Source organism: Halyomorpha halys, unplaced genomic scaffold, assembly GCF_000696795.3.
Source record: "Halyomorpha halys isolate HHAL.00 unplaced genomic scaffold, Hhal_1.1 Scaffold1856.1, whole genome shotgun sequence".
In the NCBI taxonomy this organism is placed as follows: domain Eukaryota; kingdom Metazoa; phylum Arthropoda; class Insecta; order Hemiptera; family Pentatomidae; genus Halyomorpha; species Halyomorpha halys.
In genome coordinates this window covers 278,857-292,334 of record NW_027113812.1, presented here as the reverse complement: position 1 = coordinate 292,334, position 13,478 = coordinate 278,857, and positions in this window count along the sequence as shown.

The following is a 13,478-nucleotide window of genomic DNA, read 5'->3' as shown; positions in this document are numbered from 1 at the left end:
AATTTGTATATGTATCTCTGTCACTGTATGTATCTCTGTCTGTCTTTCTATAGCAACTGCTTCTCGTCATTATACAAAAACGGTTTGTTTGTTTGTTTGTTTAGTGGCGCCAAACTTCATTGGTCATCAACGCCATTTATATTTTACTTAATTTTTCTAATATTCGTTAAATTTTATTTATTTTTTAATTCGATTATTTATTATTTTATTTATTTATTTTATTATTTTTTTTTCCATCCAATCAAGTTATATTTTTGTCAGTAAATTTTGTGATTTCAAAAACTGAAACACCAATTCTATTGCCTTATCATCGTCTCCAAGGATTTTTGAGATATCTTGGTTTAGTCCTAAGATATTGAGATGTGGTGTAAAATATGGGCATCGTTGGAAAAAATGGCTTATTGTTAAATTGTTATTGCAATACTGGCAGTTCGGAGACGTTTTTTTAAAAATAAGATAGGCGTGGGTGAGTATCGTGTGACCTATTCTTAGCCTAGTCAGTACAACTTCCTTCTCTACGGCATTTACGGCTGGAGGTACCCCAGGGCTTGAGATCCTTTTCAATAATTTTTAATTTACTCATTGGGCTTTCGTTCCACAAAGATTGCCATTTATCTTTGACTTCCTTTACAAGAGGCCTGCTTATCTCTGTCGGTGTTAAAATTGCTTTACCCATACAAAAACGGTTTCTTATCATTTGAAAAAAAAAAAATTATTTTAAGTTGCACTGTTGTACTCCGTAGTAAATACTGGCTCATTGAAAACTTTAGTTTGAAAGTTTAATTAAGAATCCAGTTTTAAAAGCAAGGATATCATGTGATATACAGATAGTGATCAGAGAAAGTATGATAGCAATTTGATGCACTTGATATCACCGTTTTGATTAACAGTCGTTTTCTCGGTGCCCTCGACCGATTGCATGCCCTAGAGACATTAAGATGACAATCGAATCGTGGCTGAGTCAGATTCTACGTAAATGGCCGGATTATTGCAATTTTTATTTCTAGGAAAATGTGCTTTAATATTTACGCCATTCTATAATCGATAAACTCTAAATAATTTTAATTTCCACTGAAGTTACCGAAACTTGCTAATTTCAATTATCTAAACAATCTGCATTACTAATGCTCATCAAGAATAACACCTACTGACTAAATATTGTAATTTTTTATTTTAATATTATCGGATGATTTTTCTCGAAGAAGTACTCCAAGAAACTTAACATTCAATATAGGAGAAACATTAGATTTTCCCGGAATGAATAAATTATTCATCGGTATTCATAGTCATTGATTCTAAGCCTAAAGCATAATGGAACGTCTGTTCTTTACCTATCCTGATGAAGGCTAGAAATTCTGGCCGAAACGTTGGCACTTATAAATATGTTTTTAAAATTATTTGTGTTCTTCTCTGACCGCACCCCCATCTTGGCTTCATATATATTATCCTCGGTCAACTATCTCCTCATCGTTATAAATTAGATTACTCAAAAAATAAAACGCTGACGGGAAATTTCTACCGTAAAATTTAATTTCTGAGAACCCTTTAGAATTTTAAGAAAATATTGGCATGGGTAACCTCCTTCCATGAATATAAATATCGAATTCCCTGTATTTCAAATTCGAAAACATTCGCGATTTACTTTGATGTATTCGTTACTTATGATTGCTAAGTAGTATGATTCCAGGAAGTATTAACAATTAATGATTACGAATATTGATGTAATCGTTATCATGAATAATCACAACACAATATGAATAATCACAATAACAGTAGTATAAATACTAAAAATATTCATGAGCTATGAATACGGAGTTTTATTTTTGCATAAAAAAAAAAAAAATCTTGTGAATGAAAAGTTACTCCTCCTTGTTTTATTTATTTTATTAAAAGACAAAAAATTTTTTTCGGGGTTGTCACCCCATCATCTGGTATCTGCAACAAATTCTCAGATTCATCCTATGCATACAACACTTAATCAATATATCAAAAGTGCTTCATGCCACAGTTAAAAAGTCCCGATGAACTAAACTCTATACCAAGGTATTTATATTCAGGTACTTCTTCAATAATATTCCACTCAAAATATACCCTTTTGCTTCTTTTAGGCCTACCCTTATAAGTTTTTAACAATTTTGTTTTTTCTATATTAACGGTCAATATTTTAATTTGCAGTATATATTTAAAATATTTAGTTTCGATTGGACATCAGTCACAGAGTACCCAATCAAGACCAAATCATACGCGTAAATGAGGGTCATAATTTTTTCGTATGGTGATATCCTCATTCCATCCGCCCAGTTTCTTTGAAAAAACGTGTCTATATCCGCGATAAATGATGAAAATTATAAGGAGCTTAATATATCTCCCTGAAGAACACCTTCAGTAATTGTTTTATGTACCATAACCGATATAACATTAGTCCATGATTTAGGATGTTTTTCAGCCTGCAATATTTTATTAAATAGCATTTCTATATACAATACCCAGTTATCGGTCAGATTTTTAATAAAATCATACGTTATTTTGTCGGATCCGGGAGATTTACCAGATTTACATTTTTTAAGAGAGTTGTCATTTCAGCCCGTGTTATGGGGGTATCAAAGATAGGGTGGGTTACATAAAAAAAATGTATGCTAAATTCTATTCTATTGGTATATTTCCGATTATATCTCATTAAAGAAGGATTCCATTAAGTACATATAATAGGAGAGGACTGTTTTTTATTTACTATAAATTTATTTATAATGGACCAAAATGAAGAGGAGTCTCGGGTGTCCAAAATTTCTTTAATTATACTTTTGTCATAATTTCGCTTTTTGTACTTAACAGTATTAGCATATAACTTTTTAGACGTTGTATATATTTTAAGTGTGAATTCCAAAAAAATGCACTTCCGGTACGTTTTAAGGTTTTTTTCTCACGGCTCTTCTTAGCTTCCTAAGCTTATAATCAAACCATGGTTTCCTAGTTTCATATATTTAGGTTCCAGGAAATTTAATTAAATTTTAGTTTTTATCGGTATGGATACAACTCATGAGGAACACTGATGCAATTTGACATATTGTCACAATAAATCATTGATAGACTGGGGTTCCAAACCACATGCATATTCCTTTCTTGTGTTATTTTAGAGCATGAGAAGTTATTACAACCATCTACACAAATATTCAATAGCAACTGAGTCGGGAAAAATCTTAGAGAGCATTATTTAAAGTAAAGTAAATTTGCTAAAATTTAAGCCCTAATAGTTATTTACGTTTAATAGTTCTCGAGGCATAGCTTTTTAAAAAGCAAAATTTCATAAAAATGTTGTATAGAACGTACTGAAATATCAGTAGTTAGTTAATTTATTTTGAGAAATCTATATCTCAGTAACTATGTGACGTACAGATGTCTATTAGCGCTCAAATTAAAGCTAGTGTGATGAGCTATATAGTAATTTAAGACGTTTATTTTCTTAGGAGTAGTATTTTTCATGAAATTTGCTAAAATAAATTGATTTATTTTAATCATATTATTTTATTAATATTTATTAAAATCATTATTTTAGCATTTTATTTAGTATCTTTATATTAATAAATTAGGTATATACCTTTTTACATTGATGCTTAATGAATTCTCCATGCAGGTGAAAAAGTCTCGGTATCTGTTGGTGAATTATTGATGAATATAGGAAATATGAGTTATAACAGAGGCCCGAGAGAATCGAACTGGGACAAACAGTATGGGTTCCAAGAGCGGGAGGCACTGTTCAGGAGGCAGTGGTGGTCTCCGTGATGACAATGGATGGCACTGGAGATTTCGAAAAAAAGTGTGTTAAGGTCGAGTGGCAGGATGAGAAAGGTATGATATTGGGCAAGACCGTTTCAATCAGTGATATCTTCCCAAGATTGCCTACAGTACCGCAGACAAATGAGGAGGCGGAAAAAGAACAAGAGAAACAAGATCCTCCTCCAGACAATTGATAAAGTCTGTCCAATCTGTGGGCTAAATTTTAAGCGTGATAGAGGTCTTGGAACTCACATAGCGAAAAAGCATTCCAGGGAGGCAACAAAAAAAAACTAAGGGGCTTATTAAGCATGGTAAGAGATGATGAGGGCGGAGAGGGGGAAATGGACCAAATCGAAGTAGGAATAAGTAAATGGTCGGCTGTCTTTCAGGATATTATGAAAGGTCAAAATTTCAACTCAGTGGATTTCGGCAAGGCAGTGGGCGATTTCTTGAGTTTCCTCAAAGGTATTAACGCCAAACTGCCGGGCCCGCAGCACCCTGCCATAAAATCCTATATAATAAGGGAAAACAAATAAAACCGAAATGGCCGACAAGGGTGCGGGGAAGGTGTCAAATCCGCAGAGAGCTAACAAGGCAGACAGAAACCGTCGGCAGGAGCAGTACCACTATGAGCTAGCTCAATACAATTATTATAATAGAAGGAAAAAAGTGGTACAGAGCATTATGAACGCCGACGCTCCCAAGCAATGTCCATTAAAGATAGCCGACATAGAGAAACATTTCAGAAGCCTCTTTGAAAAAGAGAATCTCCGCAAACGTGCGGATTATGAGAAAGGCGCCCCGATCCCAAATTTGGTGTCCATAATTAGTCGGATCGTGAAGATGGCTATCAAGTCGACATCGTTGGACTCATCGCCGGGGCCGGATGGTGTGTTGATCCGCTCAATAAAATACTTCGAAGTAACACACATCATCAAGTATATTGCGGAGATCATGCTGAAGGTGGGATATGTACCGGAGCCTCTACGCCAAGGGCGCACAATATTGGTCTACAAGGGTAAGGGAGACCCAAAAAGTATATCCTCCTGGAGGGCAATAACGATATATTCGATTGTGCGCCGAATCATTGAAAAGGTTCTAGATATTGAACTGAGAAAACAGGTCACCTTTAGCAAAAGTCAAGCAAAGGGGCTTCATCAAGGGTCTGCCGGGAACACAAGTAAGCGCTAGAATCATCGACGCGATCACAAAAGATGCCAAAAATAGGAAAAAAGATTGCGCGGTGGTTTTTCTGGACGTTGTTGGCGCTTTTGACAACGTTGGTCATGGGCACATAGTGAGCTCGCTGGAGACAAGAGGTGTGTCATCCGACCTTACAAATGTGATTGCGGCTCTCCTAACCAGAAATAAGATAAAGATCATATTGGAACACACACGACTAGCCAGATCAGTGTTTTGCGGGGGGTGCCTCAGGAAGGGCCCTTGTCACCTTCGCTGTTCAACCTAGCAATCGATCAATTGTACCGCGAGGTCTGTGATCAGGAGTTTGCCAATAAGTTTGGATATAACCTGAAAAGTGACCAAGAGAGCGTGGTCCTCACAGGGTTTTCGGACGATCAGGCTGTAACGGCGACAGGGGTTCTGCAGAACGAATAATAAATGGTGTCCAGAGTCTGCTCACGGAGATTGGTTTGTCAATTAACACAAAGAAAAGTGTGGGTGTCGTGTTGGACAAAGGAGAGCTGCGGTCAACTAAGCTCTCCCTTGAGAATACAGACGTCATCCAAACGGCAAAAGCCGAAGACACCATCAAATATCTTGGATGTACATTCTCGGGAGACTAGTATTTGGAGAAGAGGTGGTGACAATGTTAAATAATAACCTGGATAAGTTGATGAGCTCAAGCCTCCTCAAACCGTTGTCAACCAATACCTCCCGGGCCTTGTTTACCCTCTCCAGACTGCTCCCCTTACAAAGATACGTCCTGCGGTATTGGAGGGCATTGATACCAATATCCCCAGGAGTATCAAGGCCATCACTGTGCTCCCCGCTAACACCTCGTCAGCGATGCTGTACGCACCCAGGAGATATCGAGGAGTGGGTCTGATCCGCTGTCAATGGGAAGCTCCGCTACAGCATGTATGTGACAAGCAGGTACTCTAGGAACGCCCTGAAACTTAATATCAACTACGCACCCCTGCGTGGAGTCCCAGGAGCCAATGGACAGCAAGGAGAAGTTGGGTCCTTCTGTCGCAAATGCGGCAGAGCGTCTGAAACACCAGCTCATGTGCTGGGAAAATGCCCCAACAACTTCCTCCTTATACCACGCCGGCACCCATAGGGTCAAAGAAGAATTGATGAAGTTCCTTGAAAGAAAAGACTTCACCTGCTTCGAGGAGGTCTATTGTATTGACACCGACGGATCCGTAAGATATGCCGATATTGTCGCGTTTACAAAAGTCGGAGACACGGCTCTTGTCTTGGATCCGACGGTAAGATTTCAAAAGTAATGACCTGGAACAGGAAGGTGGAGTGGAAAGGGAAAAAAAGAAAGTATATGAAAAATGCATCCCTTTCCTTAAGGAAAAATTCCGCGAGACCTTCGGAGAGGGAGAGTTCACCGTGAGAGGCCTCTGGTTTGGATCTCGCGGAACAATACCAGATATAACAAGGAGCTTCTTAGAAGGCCTAGGTGTTTGCATTGGGGATATTGCGATCTTGGCGGAAAATTTTATTTTGGACTCCCTGGGGATCATACACCATCACCTGCATTGGAATTATCTCGGAGATTATTCTTTGTTTTATTTATTTATTTTAATATGTTGACCTCTCTATTTGTGTGTTTTAACGTATTTATTCATTAAATTATTTTATTTTATTAATACTATTTTTTTTTTTAACTTATTTATCCATTCAAGTGTTTCCTGTAACCGGTTTTTTTATCATATTTTCCTTTAAATGTGTTAGTCTTATTCTCGTAAAAAGTATCTATTTGTTTGTTTTTAAACTGATCTACTGCTGTGACTATGAATGATGGTCTGATCTCACATTAACGTCTAATATTGAATTTGCTTAGCGGGTCACTGAACAGGATCTAGAAGGGTGAATTCCGGAGAGCGAATTTGTTGATAGGGTGAATTGAAAAATTGTGAAAGGGTGAAATTGGAGGGGCAGAAATGAGAAAGAAAAATATGAATGAATTGAAACATTTGTATTTGTTGTACAGACCAAAATTTATAGTAAAAGGAAACTGTAGGGGGGAAAAATTGTTTATTATATCTTATTATTGTATCTCTTTTTTTCTGATTATACTAAATTATAAAAAATATTGTATGTGTAATTTATATATGTCTGATTACGGATTGATAAGTATGCTGTGTGAGATAGCAACCTAATGTTTTTAGGCAGCATAGATAAATAAAGTATTTCTCTCTCTCTCTCTCTACGGACAAATTTTCATTTGTCAAATTTATATTCATATGTGAATATCATAAAAACTACTATCCCTACAAAGATAAGTGTCATAAAATACTTTATAATAAGTTAAATTACCTTTATTTTGAGTGCTGGCAGACATATATGCGTCTTATGGGTCTAGAGATATATTTTTTCAAAAATCCGACATTTTATACGAACAACTAGAAATTAACATTTTATGAGTTTATTTTGTATGATATTTGACAAAAAACTTCTACTCCTAAAAAGATTAACACTATTAAATATTTTATAGTAAAATTAACTAGCTTTAATTTGAGTGCTGAAAGACATCTGTACGTCCAATCGTTTCTGAAATAAAGTTTTTTATAAATCAAACTTATTTTCCGTACAACTATAAATCAATTTATTTTAGCAAATATCATGAAAACTACTATTCCTACGAAGGTTAGGGTCATAAACTACATTATAGTCCAATAAACTAGCTTTAATTTGAGCGCTAATAGACATCTGTACGTCACATAGTTCCTCAGATATATATTTCTCAAAATAAATTCACTAACTACTGATATTTCAGTACGTTCCATACAACATTTTTATGAAATGTAGCTTTTTAAAAGGCTATATCTCGAAAACTATCAATTAGGGCTAATATTTGAGCAAATTTACTCTTCTTTAAATAATGTTTTCTTAGATTTTTTAGTGTTGTTGGTAGTTTTTAAGATATAGAGCTCCGAATGAAAAATTAATGTTGTTTTAAGGTTTTGAAACAGCCACCATGTTTTATTCCCCCTACCTATACTTTGCAGACTCATCAGTTTTGACTAGTAATTATAATGTAGTTTTCACTGAAGTAATAAAAAATTGGAGTGAGATAACTGCCTTTTTTTCTTCCCGGCTCTTGTACTAGGATGGTGCGGCGATGTTTTCTCTACAATAATAATGCTGGTGACTTCCAGAGGATATCTCATTGTTTTGGTACTTGACATTGGCCTTGTCAATAATATGTTATCGTCCAGGGCTTCTTGTTAGTTGTATTTTCAGTATTTTCAGAGACTCTGAAAAAGCTGAAGTGTTTTTCCTTAATTTATTTTAATAACTTTCAAATTCCATCTTTAAACATTTCGTTCAAATTGTGTATTAGCTTTATTGTTAATTGGGAAGTGGGAATGTTCTGTGATGAAACTGAAACTGTTCTAATTTTTCACTTACTTGTTTACGTTTCGCTGTTTGGTCTGGTGGTGAATTCGGTGATAGCCTACCCTCGCCCAGAGTTGTAAAAGCTCTTCAATATCGGATATTTACTATCCTTCATTTTAAAAAAAAATTTTTATATGAAACGGTGCTGTCAAAGATTCGTAGTCTATTAACTCATGAATATATGAGCTTTCCGTCGGCTCTTTCCTGAGGTGTTTTAATAAAAATTTGATTTTTCCTAAATGTTTCCTTTTTTCCCATAATCTTTTGTTTTCTAATAAAGTGTGCATTTTTTGTAGCGATTCTTTTATTATCTTGGTTTTGTGAGTTTTTTCGAATTTCCTTCAAAATTGCTTGAAGCGTTGCAGATTCCATTTTATATTATGAAATTATCAATTGATCAATAAAAATTAAATCACTTATCAGTTGATTTGAATTAGATGAAACCGATTAAGGGTAGATAAGGGCTAGACTATTCGAACCTGCTTGAACGAGCAACTTTCCTGCCTCAGATCCACTGCCACAAGTAAACCAATCAAAATTATACCTTTAGTGTCTCAGTTCTTCTCTTTTCACAAACACATTAATAAAGAACTATACAATGTACATGGCTGGGCAAAATCTTGAATCAATTCGATCCACTTTAACTTCGGTGGGCACAAAATAACATAGACACAATCTTCACTCTATCGCGGCTGGTGGCCAACTCCCAGTACCTGTACTTTAAAATATTTCATTGGGAACATAATAGCTGCTACCAGTTTCTCGGATTTCGAAACAGCTTAAGTAATTCTAATTGTATTCAATGTACAATGTACTAATTGTAATCACTATAGGCGCGAATGGCCGGTTTTAGTTTCTTTTTCTTTTCTTTTTTTTCATTGGCGCGACAGATCATGGAGGTCCAAGGCCTCGTGCAATGTACTTGAGAAATACATCGCGCGTTTCCTGATGTTGTTTTCTTTGGGTGGGTCCGTCACTCCCACGCCTATTTTTGTGAGTGCCTTCCATTGGCTGACGGGCTTCACAAATGCCCGGGGGGAGATTGTGAGTGAGTATTGCATAATTTTTTGCTTGAAAAAAAAATCCCGGGTAGGGCCGGGCTCGAACTGGGAATCTATGGGTAGGCAGTCAGGTGCGTTAACACGCTGATACCGTCACCTCCTAACTTAGTTTCTATAAATATCGAAAATACTGATTAGAGCCTAAAGGGTGGAAAGGAACGGACAGGTTAAATATTCTACATATGTTTTTCAATTATTCCTGTCTCATTGTATTGATCACTATCTAAAAAATTAAATTATTCATTATCAAAGAATACTTATATTTTTGCTGCTGAACTAGATTATTTTAATTTTTAGAATATGTTGTTTTCTGTAGATTTAACCTAAATAAAACTCAAGCAGAACGTATAAATGGGATTTATTATAGGCTCAGAACAACTCCCAATTGGGACCGTAATAGGTCGGATTATGGTGGCTATGTTTGTAGCCAGCCTGCAGTCTGTAGCCATAGAGCCTGTTTTTATTTATCCAGCGATAAGGCCGAACGTAATGGCCTGTTGTTGGAGCCTTTGCCCAATGAACCCACTCCCTCTATATTAAGATAAGGGATGGATTGGGGGGCACGAACACCACCATTGGAATTGCTAATGCCCAAAGGGCAGTGGCCAAGGCCGGACCGAAGACCTTGCTCCGAGTTCGGTGACACCTATCGACTCGGGGTTTGCATGATAGTTCACTGGGTGGTAATGGCAATGGTGGTATGCATCATTGAATACGTAATAGGGTGCTTTGTTTTAGAATATTTATGGGCAACAGTGGGAATTATGTTTCGCTATTTACACTTTTTGTGATTATGAAACTACTTATTTTGTTATAATTTTTGGCTTTTACAAAACAATTGATTTTTAGACAACATGAGGTTTTAGCAATTTTGGTGGATCGGTAATAAACGATGATAAATAAAAAACAACAATTTATGTTTCATGAATTTCCCCAAAAGGGGTAGTAAAGCAATATTAATTGAAGTTGAAAACGTTTAATTACTTTGATAACAACTCGTGGCCACTTCAATGAGTCTGTGCCAGTTCAATCCAGTGATGCCCACTCCTTTCCTGGCCGTTCCTAGCTACGGTATCTTTTCTTTATTTCCTTCCTAGCAATTTCTGATACACGGGCAGCAGTGAGGTAATACCACTTTATATTTATTTTAGAGGGGTAATTTAATTTACAGGAGCTATTACAAACTTATTGCAAATTTTAATTGTGGTGCAAGCACCACTCCCTTATCTGGGGCCCACCGTCCTCCTCCAAACACCTTCTTTAATCTTTCCTTGATGACCCTCCACAGGGTCTCTTCATCCGCCTGAATCTGATGGAGTATGCTCCTCAGTAGTAGACGGTGTCGGATCCCTTATCATATTGTTACATTTCCATCTCAACGTCTGTATATTTATTGTATGGTACGTCTATTTTATATTGGTTCGATTGATGAAGTTGTTTTCCACCAAAACAGGTCAGAATCTATCTAATTGACCCATCAGGCTAGAGCGTTGGGCACGTTATGCTAGAGGGTACACACTTAAAAATTTATGTCTAATTTTATTTTTAATGAATTTTTAATTTAGTTACTGATTACTGAACTAAGGGGTAAAATGAACTATTATCCATATGATAAATATTTTTTTCCATATTATATGTATTTTTTCCCCAGAAATTTCCGCTAGAGGTTATCTAACATAGGTCCGTTTTATATTTTATTTGTTAGATAGTACTTAATTAAGATGCCGAGCTTAATCAGCAAGATAGAATTGAAGTTTCAATATACGCAAGTAAGCCTCACATCTATTTTTTATAGTACGCTTTGAATAATTTTATTTGCTGTCTGACCATGTTCCATGTAAATGAAGTTTGTGTGACTTTAAGAATAGTTAAGTGTTAGGAGTAGAAAAGAATTCGGCAAGCTGATCTTCTTTCTGAAGCAGGCAATCAGAGACTAATATTAAGTTATCTGATTAACCTGCTCACTATTAACCATCTATAATCCTTTTACTCTCACATCTCCCTGATCACGCCCCCTAAGTCTCTAAGATTACAAGAAAGAAAGATAGATATTTCTCACTGCAGATCTAACAACTCATCAGTAGTGTCCTCTTTTCTTTGGGAAGTTTCATATCTGGTCGAATAGAGCGTTTAAATATTTCACGATTTGATCAATTATTGATTCTACATTTAGAATAAGAACCTTTGATTTTATTTTTTGTAATATAATAAAGAGAAATTTGACCCCATCTTTAAAAACTCGATGCCTATACATTTTATTTACTCCTCATAAGCTTTGCCTATGTTGTTAAGGAATAGATCTGACATATTCAATATAGTTTTTTTTTAAACATGTATCCTATTTTAAATTAAATATTTCTATTTGCCTATCAAGAATAATAGACAAACCAAAACAATTGTTTGTGGTCATCAGTTATTTTAGCTATGACATTTAAGAAACTAGTTTATGTTTTAGTTTTCTAATAGCTTGGTATCTTCTGGAGAGTACATAACGCATTCTGTTGTAGGGTGCCAGGAGCTCCACGGTATACTGCCCACTAAACTGTCCCTGATCCCGGTTTCTTCGTTTCCCTGATCATTTTGAATATGTCCTCCTCCAAACTCCTTCTTTAATATTTCCTTGATGACCCTCTTCATCCGCCTGAATCTGATTGAGGATGCTCCTCTTCACTCTGCAGACGACCGCTGCCTTTAATGCCTCTGCATCCTCGCTGTCGACTAGGTTTTCGATTGATTTAGCTTCAATTTGGCTTATCAGTCAGTCACCCCCTTTTGTGAAGTTGCTCAGTTCACCCGTTTCCCCGATGAACCGTTCAAGGTCAGAAACGGCCAAGTTTTGGGCGATTTCCTTCCGTACTTTGATCTAGTCTAGTGTCGTGGCGTGTGATTCCGCAGGAGAGACTTCTGGAAGTAGAGTAAAATATTCACACAAACGACATACAAACATTTCTGGAAAGACGTAACGTGACGCACATTCATAACGAACTACAGCTAGAAACTGTACGACACATTCTTTGACACTCTCCCTGCTTCCTTCAATCCAGTATTCCAGTCTATCACTCCATCCCCCTTCCTGCGAGGTGGCAGGGCAGGAAAGGGTCCAAAAATCCTATCAACATCACCTTATAACTCCATCTGATGCACTCCCTCCCCCTCCGCCACACTTCTTTTCGACTACTGACTGTTTTTCGTATTATTTTACCATTATCTATTGTCTTTAATAATTAATGTTTTTATTTTCTCTATCTTCTATGCGAATCTACACGAGGAGGCCCCTCACCTCCGGATATTAAAAATAGTACCATTTAGAATGGATATTTCACAAGTAATAAATAAACATTACAGGTAACCTTAAAATACCAAAGGTAGTAAAAGGTAATACCCAACACGATTTATTCCTTTTTTCAGAGAAAGCATTCACTAATTACCTGTTTCTTTTCTGTTTTAAAGGGATCGGAAAAAAAAAAAATAAATTTAAAAAAATTAAAAGAAACCCTCGATTTATGCCATATTTATAAAACAATTGATTATATTTGCTTTGCTAAAATGGTTTACAACATATTATTTTGGATTTAAATTAATTTTGGCTATTGATAAGTTTAGAAGTAATAATAGATAGGTCTACTTGGTTCGAAGTGGCATTGATGTTCTATTCGATGTTACGATGGAAGATGGATTCTCTTTTGCTCTTTTCTTCTCTCTTGCCTGAGCATACTGAAGATCTACTCATTCATGTTGCATTGCAGACGGTAGTGTTCCATTCTGGTTAAATGCGCCTGCTCTTTTACCTTGCTCTCTTACTTGCTCTCTTGCTTTTACATTGCTCTCTTACCTGTACAGACCAATATGGCTACCAACTCTCTGCCCTTTTATGTTTTCACTAGGGGGCAACATCTCCATGTCCCATTAGAAAATGCTTGAGGTGGCATTCTGAAACATTTTCTTCCTAGCAAGATCGTTTTTTAACGATTCGATAATAATGAAATGATCCATATTCATACTGTTATTATTTAAAAGACAGACTGACGCTTTCTCGTAATATATATA